This window comes from Uloborus diversus, chromosome 10 (genome assembly GCF_026930045.1).
Source record: "Uloborus diversus isolate 005 chromosome 10, Udiv.v.3.1, whole genome shotgun sequence".
Taxonomy (NCBI): Eukaryota; Metazoa; Arthropoda; class Arachnida; order Araneae; family Uloboridae; genus Uloborus; species Uloborus diversus.
The window spans coordinates 55,848,678-55,862,429 of record NC_072740.1 but is presented as its reverse complement, the minus strand read 5'-3'; the positions used below and the strand labels follow the sequence as shown (position 1 = coordinate 55,862,429).

The 13,752-nt window shown below is 31.6% G+C and overlaps 1 protein-coding gene across 1 annotated transcript in view; it reads right to left on the bottom strand.

Moving 5' to 3' along the window:
- The window catches only part of LOC129231007 (FYVE and coiled-coil domain-containing protein 1-like), an 89,732-nt gene extending 76,678 nt beyond the window's left edge, over nucleotides 1-13,054 (bottom strand). Inside the window, exon 1 of the mRNA XM_054865252.1 lies at nucleotides 12,766-13,054. The gene's annotated coding sequence lies outside the window, so the exon portion shown is untranslated. The remainder of the gene's footprint in view (nucleotides 1-12,765) is intronic.
- Nucleotides 13,055-13,752: the final 698 nt, after the last annotated feature.

Here is a 13,752-nt window from a genome sequence, read left to right as displayed (position 1 = left end):
CAATAATACAAGCAATTTTAGAATCATTCGTGGATTTTTTTTTTGGAATTTCTAATGACAAATAGCATGGTTAACAGCATAACATATGCACAGTTATAAATTTTTGAAAAATTATGAAATAATCTACTAGTTTCACTCCTAATCACAAAATCGTCGGGGAATTGGAGTGGGGGTACCTTCTGAAAAGTGGGAATTGTTTGTTAAACAATCTTAAACTTCAGTTTTTCTCTCAATATTTTCAAGACAAAACTATCAACATATTGTATTTTTAATGCAGAACTTAAAAACATATCTTGTATCAAACTTGATAGCTTTTATCTTCGGATAAAATTTGACAGGACTTACCTACCCTTCGCGTTCCGGAATTCGTTCACCTCAAATCAATTTCTCTGACGAACAAAGTGTACCGAAAAGTACCAACAGAGAAATTGATGAATTTAAATATGACACCAAGTCCCCCTGCTGGAACCATTCGGGTTGATTCTCCTGTTCTTGCCCTTTCCTGCTCATCACAAATATAAATACTTATTCAAAATAGGTTACTGATTTTATTTTTACAGTGTGCGCAAAATGCATTATATATTTTATTTATTAAAACATTGAACTCTATTACATGATTATTCCATTTCATATATACGAGAATACCCCCCCCCCCCCCACCATAAGAGTGATGGTGCACCCATAAAATGCTATGAAGCACCCCCCCCCCCTCGAAAAAGCAACATCATATACATTATAAATCAAAGTATCATATGAATTATAAGTCAAATACTTTAATATGGTGTAAAAATACAAAATTATTTTATTAAGTCTTTTTTTTTTTTTGCTTTTGGTAAAATTGAGGCTCGTAAAACGAAAAAAATGAAGACACTTTTAAATACATACATGTATTTATTTGTTAAATAAATTAATACACATTTAACTAATTTAAAGCGTTTCGCTAATGCAAATATTTAAAGAGATATCGTCATTTAGATAATACTGAAGCACTATGTTCCTAATTACAAGATATAGTTTTTTTTTTTTTACTTCATACAATCTAGCTACACTGTTTACAAGAGAATGAAAACATGCAACCTTAAAGACGAACTATCAAACCTGACAATTTGCATATTATAACATTTAATTCATAATGCTTGATACATAAATGTTCAGCCAAATATTAACTGAGATTGACACATAAAAACAAAGTACACAATAACACGTATTTAAATTTTTTTATATGAACTAAATCTCTTTAAAGTAATAGAGTTGCAAAGCGACTTACCTATTCGTCGGTGGTGGTCTTTTGCAGGCTTTGGTCACCAAAAAGGTGATTTTTATGACAGAATAAAATTCTGCCAACAAAAATTACCCATTTGGTAGAAAGAAGAAAAGTATCCAAAAAAAGTAAATTACCTACACAAGTTATGCGACGCAATGAATTTACATGGCGTCCTCTAGGCAGTTATTTGGTTTTTAATTTCAGTTTGTATTCCTTCCGCGAGCATGCGGCGAGAATTTGCACTTCGTACTTAAAAATAAGTGACATAGCTTCAAATTCAATCTCATGACGATACATAAGCAAGAAAATATAAGACTTTAAAATTATCTTCAGTGAATTCATGAGAGGAACAAAACTTCTACTAATCCCCTTGATGAGTGTTACTTCGCATACATGAGTCAGCACTTGTTTTCATTGCGTGCTTTCGAAAGTTTCAGTTTAGATTTGCTGCTGGACTATAAAATTGCCGTGTAATCTGCGCATGCGTCGACTCTTACTTTCTTGCTAAACGGGAAACGTTTCTGATTATAGCAGAAAACTGCGGAGGGCGTACGAATCTGTGTATTACGGAAAACTTTTTTGTATATTCAGAGAGTTTTCCGAGATTTTTTACAGTGTAACTACTTTTATGCTTCCACATAGAGGGAATTGTGGTGTTCACTGTATCTCAGCTAACATTTATCTGAAATCAAATTCTATTTGAAGTCAAAGTATTAATTAATCCCCCTCACGTTTTCAGATATTTTTTTGTTTGACTTTAAATACTTTTTGGAAGACATTGAAGTCAAAAATGCTATTTTTCACTAAAATTTTTGCTATTTTGTTAGTAAATAACGCATTAAAATAAAAAAATAAAAAAACTCATCGCAGGGGGGAGGTTTTTTATATTCAGAATGTGTGTACAGAATTTGAAATGGATCGGTCAGTGGGTTTTAAAATGGGAGTGAACACCGACTTTGAAAAAGTGGTTTTGAAAAAAAAAAAAAAAAATGCGTTTGAAGTTTTAGAAGCTAAAAGGCATCAATTCTAGCATCATAGAAGACAGGCCCTATAGCAATTTGGATTTCCTCAGCTTTTTCATTATTTATTTATGTTATATTTAACTAATCCCAAGCAAGCAGCACTGACACTCTGAGCGTTTACAGCTGTCAGAACAGCTAAATTCTTAGGCAGCTGTCGGAGCTACACTTGGAAAAAGCGGAGAATAAATACTTGATAACTTCGAGAATTTTGCTCGAAACGACTTGAAATTTCGGGGATAGATTTTTGAAATTTTTAACTACAAGACGAAATAAAAAATAATTTTTTTTTGAACTGCAAAGCCCTACCTCCCCCCCCCCCTATCATAAATTCCTTTTCAATGAGGCAAGTGTTGACTTCTTACTATAGCTTTTACTTTTTTGCCATAAATCTAAGATAGATACAAATACAAATGTGACGACCAGCAACAGGCCCTTGGTCTAGCTAGGCTGGACCTGGTCCATTTATTAGTCCCCAATGAAGATCAATTGCCCTTTTAAAGCTGTCCACCCCCTTGCTCATTACCACCTCTTCCGGTAAGTTATTCCAAGTGCTCACAACCCTACTAAAGTATTAGTTTTTCTTTTTTTCCAAGTTAGCCTTAGATTTGAACAGCTTAAAACAAGGACCTCTCGTCCTGCTTTCGGCGCAAAAATTTAATCCATTAACATCATTCATTTTGATGAAATTAAACAACTGAATCATGTCCCTCTGATCCTCCTTTGCTCCACGCGTTACATATTAAGCCTTTACGCCTGGTATCATAATCTAAATCTGAAAGTCCCCTTACTAGCCTAGTAACCCTTCTTTGAACCCTTTCCAATACAGAAATATCTTTCCTCAGATAAGGTGACCAAAACTGCACAGTATACTCCAAATGGGGTCTTACTAAACTCCGATATAAAGGCAGAAGAACCTTCTAAGATTTGTTTGAAATAGATCTATTGATAAACCCAAGCATTCTGTTGGTTTTTTACTTGCAATGCTGCACTGTTGACTAAACTTGAAGTCCTGATTTATTATGGTACCCAGATCAATAACATTTTCTGCCTAACTAATGATTGAACCCTGTAAACGATTACTCATGTGCTTATTTCCATGACCTAAGTGTAGCACTTGACATTTCCCTACATTAACTGCCATACCCCACTAATCCGCCCACTTAGTAATATAATCTAAATCTTCTTGAAGCTGTTTTACCTGTTCTTCATTTTCTACAATCCCCAGAACTTTTACATCATCAGCAAAACAATTCATACTTCCAGAAATATTCTCATTGATGTCATTCATAAAAATAATAAACAAGAGAGGCCCTAAAACTGAACCCTGAGGAACCCAGCTTAAAACATCACTCCATTTAGAATGATTTCCCCTCACAACTACTCTTTATTTCCTTCCAGTCAGCCAATTTCTAACCCAAAGTAAAGTTTTTCCTCCTATTCCTATATCAGCTAATTTGCTGAGAAGAGCAACATGCTGTACCTTATCAAAAGCTTTTTGAACATCAATGTAAACAACATCCACACACTTTTTGTTATCTAAAGCCAAGGTAACCTTGTCGTAGAAATGCAATAAATTAGTAGCACACGATTTACCTTTCCTGAACCCATGCTGCAAACTAGTCAACAGACTATTAGTCTCTAAGAAATTCATAATATTAATGTTGATCAAAGTTTCAAAGATATTACAAACCACTGAAGTCAGACTTACAGGTCTATAATTCCCAGCATTACCTTTAGACCCTTTCTTGAAGAGCGGCGTTATGTTAGCCAGCATTATGTTAGATAGAGTACGTTTGCATATATATATTGTTTTTGGGGGGGGGGGGGGGCGCACCGAAGTCTATGTACACTACTGGCTACTGCCTACTAAAATGCTACACAAAACCGACCATTTTGGGAAAAAACAGCAAAACACTCGACTTGAAATGGACACTATTTCAAAAGTATTTAACCTATTTGAATATTTATTTTCTAAAAATAAACAAAAATCCATACATGTTGGTATCGTTTTTGCTAATTTAGTTAGGTTTATTGATAAAGAAAGAAAACATTTTTGTAGAGCAAAAACTGCATTTTTACCGATTTTAGATGAGCCTAAAAACTGAGCCAACTGATCACTGCAATAAGTCTTCCAAAATTTTTTTACTTCGGGCAGTATAGTAGCGGGAACTAGTAGTTAAATATTTTCTGGGTTTTGAAAGTACTTGTTTATGGGAAGAAGGAAATACTTGAAACAGGTCTGTCTGATTTTAACCCGGAGGAAAAAAAAAACCAAGACGGATTTTTTTGGTTCAAACCACTTATTATATGTCATTTAGTGTTCGTTTTCACATTAAGGTGCTAATCTATAGCAGCAGAGATCTAAAATATTATGTTTAATGAATGCAGAATTTAGTTCTGTTTCACAAATACACATCAATATTGATAAAAAAAATTTAAAAAAAATAAACAATTAATAAGGCATGAAAAGGGGCAACTTATTGCATACAAGTGTTTTAAGGTTACAAGGATGCTATTTCCAGTGTTAAAGACATCAGCTTAGGAAGATCATCCAACAAAAGCGTAAGGGTTTTGTTTGTCAGAAATGATTTGCAGTTTTTGTGTATTATTCCTTTTATCATTTTACTCTCAGCAAATGTATAGTCTTATTACTTAAATTGACATTTGTTAGCTTATTAAAACGTAAAGAGATCAATATTATGAAGAATAGTAAAGGGAATGACAGGCAAAGCGAAATGGCAAAATATTTACTCTGCTTTTAGCACCAAATATCTAGTAATATTTTAACTAATTAATAACACATGTCTATTCCAGCCAGGAAAAAATTGTCTCTGAAAATTAAAGAATATGATAATACAAGCAATTTTCAAAAATCGATACCTACATTGTAATATTTTGTTGTAAATCAAAAATTAATTTTGGTATCATTAAATGACAAAGTTCTTGTTGTTACATTTCAATTATTAATTCAGAACTACTAATATTCGGTGCAGTATTTATTTTGTTACTATTTAGTTTATCTGTATTTTAAATATTTTTTGCAATTAGTCAAGTGCGTGCGGAGCAAATTGAAATAGTTCATTTCGTTTACTCGTTCAATCATTTACTACATTACTTACATATTCATTTATTAATTGACTTATTTACATTCCTTCATTTAGTAATTCATTTTTATTCATTTATTCACTTATTTTCGTCTTCATTCTTTATTTTATTCACTTATTTATGTTTCATTTCATATTTATTAATTAATAAATTTTTTTATCAGTTTATTGTTTCATTATCTTTTCATTTATTCATTCATTCCTTTATAAACTTACCTATCTGATCTAAAAAAATTTTGCAATCGAATAGAAAAGATTTCATTGGAAAATATTTAATTTTTCACTTTGCTCCATGAAAAAAAAAAGAGTGAACATTTTTCTTTTTTTTTTTTTGGAAAGCATAAATTTCCCCTCAAAAATAAAAAACATCGTTTCAATGCAAGTTTTATTATAAAATAGATTGTTCTTTCTTTGTGCATTGTAATTTTCAAAACAAAATTCCAATTTCTTCATTTTGAAAAAGCTATGCCATCTTAATTATTTTACTTTGCCCCCACATTCCACATTAACCTGAACTCTCTAAATATCGCCAATAGTGGCCAAAATGAAACCACATTAAAATAACAAAAAGAAAAAGAAAAAAAAACGCCAAGTTCTTCGCGACAAAAAACTTGGCGATATGTCGCCAAGTATTTGCCAAATTATAACACCACTTGAGTTTGCATTGATAATAACAATGATTTCCCCCCCAAAAAGGTGTAAAAGACCCCCCTTAGGAACATCTGAATGCAACCAAAAGGGGAGGTGTACAACAAGACTCCACTAGGAGTCTACGTACCAAATTTCAACTTTCTAGAACATACCGTTTTTGAATTATGCGAGATACATACCACATACACACATATGTGCATACATACGTCACGCGAAAACTCGTAATTAATTCCAGTTAAAAAAAAAAAAAAACTCATTTGGGGGCGAGCAAAATGGAAATTAAGGTCTATTTTTGGGTCAAAATTTTATACAATTTCTTTTTACTTCGTAAAAGGAAGTAAAAAAGAAGTGCACATGTTTTCATATGATTAACATCAGATTGCAGCAAGAAAGAAAAAAATTTCTTCCCCTGAAAAATGCATTCATTTGGCCTAGATTAATGAAAAATTCCTCACCTCCATGACAAATCTTATTAATGTCATTATTTCTGAGGTGCAGATAAGTGATGGAGTTACATACAACAAGTTTACACAGTCTACCAAAATTATAAATTACCAGTATGTTCTCAATTTTACTAATTTAGAAACACATTAATAATATACTATTTTTAACACAAATTTGAACCAAAAGGATAACTAAAATTTAAGCTGTACTTTAATTAAGAGAGCTTAACATTATATTCACACTAATCATTAAAATAGCTCATTGTTTGCAAACAAAACACTGTGTTTGTGAACAAAATTACTTCTTTGATATTAAATTGGCCTCTATTTTCAAACGCTAAAAGTTTTTTTTTTTTTTCTTTTTTTAAATTTCCGTGAACAATGTTTTTTTTTAATTAATTAATTTATTATTTTTTTATGAGTAAAATAATTGGAATTTAGATGGGCTACTGGTTATGATTACTTCTAAGAGATAACACTTTCATGTAAGAATTTAAAAAAAAAAAAAGAAAACAAAAGGTTTTGAAATTGAAAATTATTTCTGTTCAAAAGTCACGCATTCTGGAGAATGATTCAGATAATTTTTGATCATTCTGTAATGGGGGCATTTAAAAGTTTCCGCCACATAGCCAGCTTGAAGCACAATTACAAGTGAACACAGGCAACCAGTTAGGCAACCATACAGAGACTTCAGTTTCACTCTTGTTTTGGGTTGTCCATCTGGAATAGTGGTAACGGAGCTTTAGGCAAATGACATGAAGTCAGGTTCGTTATTTAGGTGATCAAGGGGGTAGGCCCCTCATTTGGGCAATCAAAGGGGTCAACTGACCTGGATTTTAGAAACATAATGAGATTTGGTATTTTTGTAACTGTATTTTATTGTTTTTCCTTATAAAATGTTTTGAATACAAATCCTTTGCCCCCCCCCCCCCTTCCCCTCTGGAAAACTTTTTAAATGATGGGCCTGCCTGAAGTTAAAGCTGATATTACCTACAAACTGGTAGCTAAAATTAATTTTGCACACCAGCGAGAGTCTGTAATAATGATATGGCTCCAGTAGCAGATTTCAAGCAGGAGGCCCAAGCACCCCCCCCCCCCCTTCCCAAAAAAAAAATTTAATTTAAATATTTCTTTTTTTTTTTCTTAATTGACGTCTTTATTTCACATTAAGAAATGTTTTACAGTTATTTAAAAAGAACACAAAATTGTTTCCTAAAGAAGTAATACTAGAGTCTGAGACCAGAGCGGCAATTTAACTTCCAACTCAAAGGAACGTAATACCGCCATTCCTCTATTAATTCTTCTTTGATGGAATCAGTAATTGACATTTTTTAAAAAATATGTGAGGATGAAGATGTGCCTAGAAAAATCATTTCAATCCAAGAAGCTATTTGCGACGTAATACGACGCCTTTTTTTTTTCAGCTTATAAAAAAGGCAAAATGAAGTAAATCACATGATAGTTTCTTGACAAAACCATGTTATTAATTGAAACGGCTTTGAATTTCGGAAAGTACCTCCTGAATTCCCCACTAAAACCTATATATTATAAAGCTATGATTTTCTTATTTACATAATATTTTATAGTTAAAACATAAATTCATTCAAAAACCTCAAATAAGTTATGGGTTTATTTAATAAACTTGTCCTCGTGTCATAATCATTATGAAAGTATTCCTAATTAAAAATGCTCATTTTACAGCATCTCAATGAAATTATACGTGTTTAGTGTTTAATTGACTTGAAATGTGAAAAATATTTTACTTCCACATTCAAAGTAGAAAAGTGTATAGTATTTATGGGCAGTTCTCAAAAGGTGGGAGCAAACACAGACCTCAACTTTGAAGTTTCAACACCAAATAACTTTCATTTTAATTAACTCAAAAAATTTTGAGTTAAATTATAATACTGTATAGAGACAAGAATTGACATAAATTATGGAAAAAATGCTCTTCAAATGCCCTTAAAAAATATTTTCTTTGCTAAAAGGCACAATTTTGGACATACCAAAACGTTAACTTAGCAAATGTACCATTAAAATAAAATTTTTTTTTTAATTATTTCCATACGTTTCAAAAATAATTAAAGTTATGAATCGAACACTGAATAATTTTTTGTTAATATTTTACACAAATAACAAAAGTAAAGACAGATTATTTACTTTGTAAACGATTTTAGAAAAAAGTAAGTTTGAAATTTGATGCATGTCCAAAGTTACGATCTGTACAATGCTATTATTTAAGAACTAAGTGTATGATGTTTTCGTTTTAAAGGTATTTATAGATCCTCAGAATAAATTTTTAATTGTTTTAAAGTGTTTTCATAAGCTTTTATGCAGTATCTTAGAAGAAAAATAATTTTTCTTAAACATACATGTAAGATGTCCAAATGCCGTTACGATCTTGACGCCGATAATTCTGTCCGTTTATTCATAATTTTTGATGATCCACTGTCTTCTAACCTCAATAAAAAAGGTTATTATAATGTTCTTTTTTTAATCCATTGGTATTTTGCATAATTAATACGTTGCACATTGAACAATACATAAATTACAGTAGAAAAATTGCTTATTATGATCGTAACGAAAGCCATTTTGCGCTAAAATCGCCAAGCAAACCTCCGTTGGCGACAACACAGTATACGATAAGCTAAAGGTTACCAGAGGGGAATTCCAGTTTGATAAATGTATATAGTTTATCGTCAGTTGCATTAGTTTTGGCGACTTTATCACCTTCGCTAGCTTTTTTTTTTTTTTTTCCCCGCTTTTATTATTTTAGAAATTTTTTTTTTCTCTTCTTTGTTTTGGAAACATAATTTAACGATCTCCAAATAGAAATACGAATTTCTTTTTTCAATAATTTTTTTTAGACATCGTTTTTAATTATGACATTAGAAAAAAATATTCATTATTAAAACTGATATCACTTTTTACATTTGTATTACTTTTAATTTGAAGCTTTTTTTTACCTTTCATCAACTTCTTCAAAATCATTCCAAAACTTTATTATATGTAAAGATGCAGTATGTATAGCTATTCAAGTATTTCATTAATATCCTCTTTATTATTAAATTGCAAAATTCAAAAAGTAGTAAATAAAATTTTCATTGGAAAAGTTAAACAATCAGATTAACAATTGTCAAAAATGGTGAAAGTTCATTATGATGATGTCCAAAATCCGTTACCTACAGGACAACAATGTCCAAAATCTGTTACCTACAGACTGCTGATTTAATTTGCTAATTAACAATTTTTACATATAATTGCTGTCCTTTTCATGTTCATATATTGTGTTCTAGGATATGCATACTATAGAATAAAAGCAAAATTGATGTCAAATTTGAAAATTTTTGAAATTGCTCAAAGTTAACTTTTTTGTTCCCACCTTTTGAGAACTGCCCTTAGGTATTTAAAATTACGGGGTCCTGGAAAAAAAATTATGGGGTCCTTATGGGGTCCATGGAAAAAAAAAGGAGAAAAAAAAAAACACATTTGAAAAATAAAGTCATGAAAAACTTTGCTAAGAGGAAATTGAAAAAAAAGGGGGGGGGATGATCTTTTCAATTTTTTGGGCCCCCTCCAAAAAATTATTTCTGTATCCGCCCCTGTATGGCTTAACTTATAAAGTGAAGGTAAAGACTTAGGTTATATGTTGTAAGTTTCACCCCATAGCAGGGTAGGTTATAAGTCAGCATTACAAGCAAACACCCACAGCTCAGTTACAATACTTGAAGATCGCAGTTTTGAGCCCAAAACAAGAGCAAAATTCTTGCAAGTGGGCTAAAAAAAGCTGGATGATCTCATTGAAAATCAGCTGAGAGGTGTTAAAATCAATTATATTGAGCCCCACTAATTAGAATGTTGCAAATAAAATATTTAAGAAACACAGACAGAAGGAATAGGTACATACACTGATGAAAAACATATAGGAGAAAAAAAGGGGGGGGGGGGGCACATATGTGTGTGTGTGTGCGTTTTTTTTTAACTAAATTCTCAAAATATACAATTTTTTGGGGAAGATGTATCCCCATGATCAAATAGTCTTTCCCAGGGTTCGTTGATTTAAATCAAGTGATTTAAAATAAATCATAGATTTAAATCAATTGATTTGAATTAAGTGATTTTTTAAAGAAAACCATTAATTAAAATCAGTCGATTTTACTTTTATAAATTAATTTTGCATTTTTTGAATATATTGCTCTAAATTTAACTACACTGCATTATACTATCTCAACTTCAACAGGCAAAACTACATAGGTCTCTCTTTTTGTGTATGTTTCAGATTTCATTCTCTTGCAATATTGCTTTTACTCCAAAATTACAGTGCAGAAAAAAAATAAAAATTTGCTGTTTTTCTTATACACAATGACTAATATAGTTAAGAAAAGAAATTGTTTAACAGATTATTTTACACTAAAAATGTACATGATGATGGAAACCTTATCTTTAAGCAAAGCATAAAACAAAATCACATCTAATCTAAGCATTATAACACTTTTATAAATTTTTTTCAATGTATTGAATAGTTAGAGACCTTAGCTGAATTTTAAAAGTAAGCTCAATGGATTCAACTATTGTATGAAATGCATTATGTTTATAAATGTAAAGTAATTAATATCTACAAATTTTAGAAGATTTTTAAAACAATCAAAAAAAGCTGATTTAAATTTAAAAAATCACGAACCCTGGTCTTTTCCTTGTGCTGTGGAATTTTTTAGATTATTTCTTTACTGTATGGATATTTTTAAAAAATGTTTTCAATTGTTCACATATGCCCTTATAGGGGGGGGGGGGGCACGTCTGAACAAGCCTGGTGCACATACGTGAACACAATTGAAAGATGCAGGGCAAGCATCATATTTTAACGAAAAACTCTTCAATATGAAATATACGTATATACCAATTACATTGAAGGGTTTGTAACCAATAGTGCATCAGTTTAAATTGTACAGTAATTGTCAACTAGAAGAAAAAAAATTCGGATCTGTATAAACTTGCTCTCTGTCAAATTTTAAAGTTTCGTAGCAAGTTCTTATTACTAGATTGCTAAAAAGAAAACTCGTAAGACTAAACATAAACAATCCAAAGAATATTTTTAGGCCCGGATCTATAAATGTTGGACCCCCATGCAAAAAAATCTGTTGGACCCCTCCCCAGAGGCCAACAGTGTATTGGAACGTTAATAAGGCTTAGCGCTAGTCTTTTTAAATTTTTTTCTTTTAATTTCTTCCTGCACTGTAGAGTCTGAGGTTATGCAGATCGGAGCCGGAATATTTTAAACTTCAGTTTTTAGTTGAAGGAAAATATTTTGTCTTTTTTTTTTCTTGTAAATATTAGACAGCACTAAATTGTTGGTCAATTATTTTGAAACAAAAGAATTTAAAAATTAAAGAATAATTAAACAAATTTATGATAATAATATAATAATAATTAACAATAAATTTACAAACTGAGTGTAGCAAAATCATTATAAAAAATCTTTACACCCTTTTTTAACACTTATAATAACAATATAATTTATACTACCCAGAGGATATTTGAACTGTTCACATGTGCCCCTACACGTTGTGTTCACAAGTGCCCCATCATCTACCTCAGAACTAATTTTCATAAATAAAAAATTCTTAATGTAATTAAAAAAATTTAACATTGTCATAAATTTACTTAAATGTTTGTATAACGTAATAATTAAGTTTAGATTATTAGTTAGTTTAAAATATGTTTTCTCAGAAGAAGCCAGTGATAAAATTACATACAGCACCTGCTAAAACAAATAAGTTGTCACACAAAAAAAAAAAACGACTCATTGCTCTAAAAATTTGGCCAAGAAGTATGATTGATACTGCCATTACTTGAGAATTTTTCCAGAAGTTTTGCTTGATGTTATCCTAGTAAAACATATCACGTTCACATGCGGCCCCCTTTCCTCTATGCAAAGACATTTTTGTTATTCATACATTTTTAATTGCTTTTTCGAGTTTATTAAATTTAATTATTTTGCTTCATTTATATATTTCAGAGAAATGTTATCAACGTACAAAATTAAAATGAATGATTAGCCATACAATACATTTTAAAACTAAAGTACTAAAAAAAAACACTATCAGAAAATAAAGATAAATTGCTTTGTTTTGTTTTTCTTAATTTTAAAGCATTTCACTAAAAATAGATTTTTGATTAGTAAACTAAAGGGAACACGTGACAGCGTTTAGTATGTTACACACTAAAACGAGAATTTAATAGCCTTCTTACAAAAAAAAAAAAAAAGAGCTAATATGACTTACCAAAATGAAATCTTCACAAATTAAACACCATCTGCAAAACTGCAGGTTACGATAACATATGATTATAACATGTTAAAAGGAGCGTTCGATTACTGGTTGGATCGCGATCGTAAAATCCAGAATAGTCGAATCTTTATCCCAAATCTAAGAAATCCTTTAAGAGCAGTGCATTCAGAATACATTCATATTGATCTTCAAATCACTGAATTGTCAAAACAACAATCCGATCTGCTTGCAATGTTTCAGTTTTTAAATCACATGCATGAAACTTCCAAGAGCCTTGATTGGGCCTCCGCTTGCAACAGTGGATAGATGCTTTCTGCTGCTGCTGTTGTTCTATTTTGTTTTCTATCGAGCACAGCCAGCGCCAGCTGGGAAAGACCGGAAACCCGGTGCATCACGTGCTCTGCTCTAAAGAGTTGAATTGTTCTCTCTTTACCTGCTTGGAGTGCTGCTGACTGCTGATAATCAAAAACTTTTCGGAAAGCTCTCAGTGGCTATTAATTATCTGATACGGAAGTCTGCGTTTTTTTCGCAGAGAGACAAAAACGGTGAATTAAAATGTTAGTCAATTCCCTAATCAACTCAGTGCCTTCGTTGATCATGATCCAGGGTTGCCCCCCCCCCCCCCGCTAAGAGCAAGGGCGCACCCTCCCTACATATCGCGAACCCTCCCCCCAAAAAAAGCAAGAGTCCCCTCCCCCCATATGAAAAATTCCCCTCAAAACACCCCTCCTCCAAAAAAAAAAGTCAACGGCGCAGTCTGCGCCATGATCCCCCTAGGTGGGCACCCCTACTTAATACAAGGTATACGCATAGTGAAAAAATATTACTCAACGTTTGTAATGTTTTACTATGTATTATTGTTATATGGTGCTAATCTTCAATTTGATAATTTGTAAGAATTTATCATCTCGTAAAAATGAGACTTTTTTGTATTCCAAATTAATACTTGAAAGGAATGTAATAGTCAGGCCCGGATCTGCG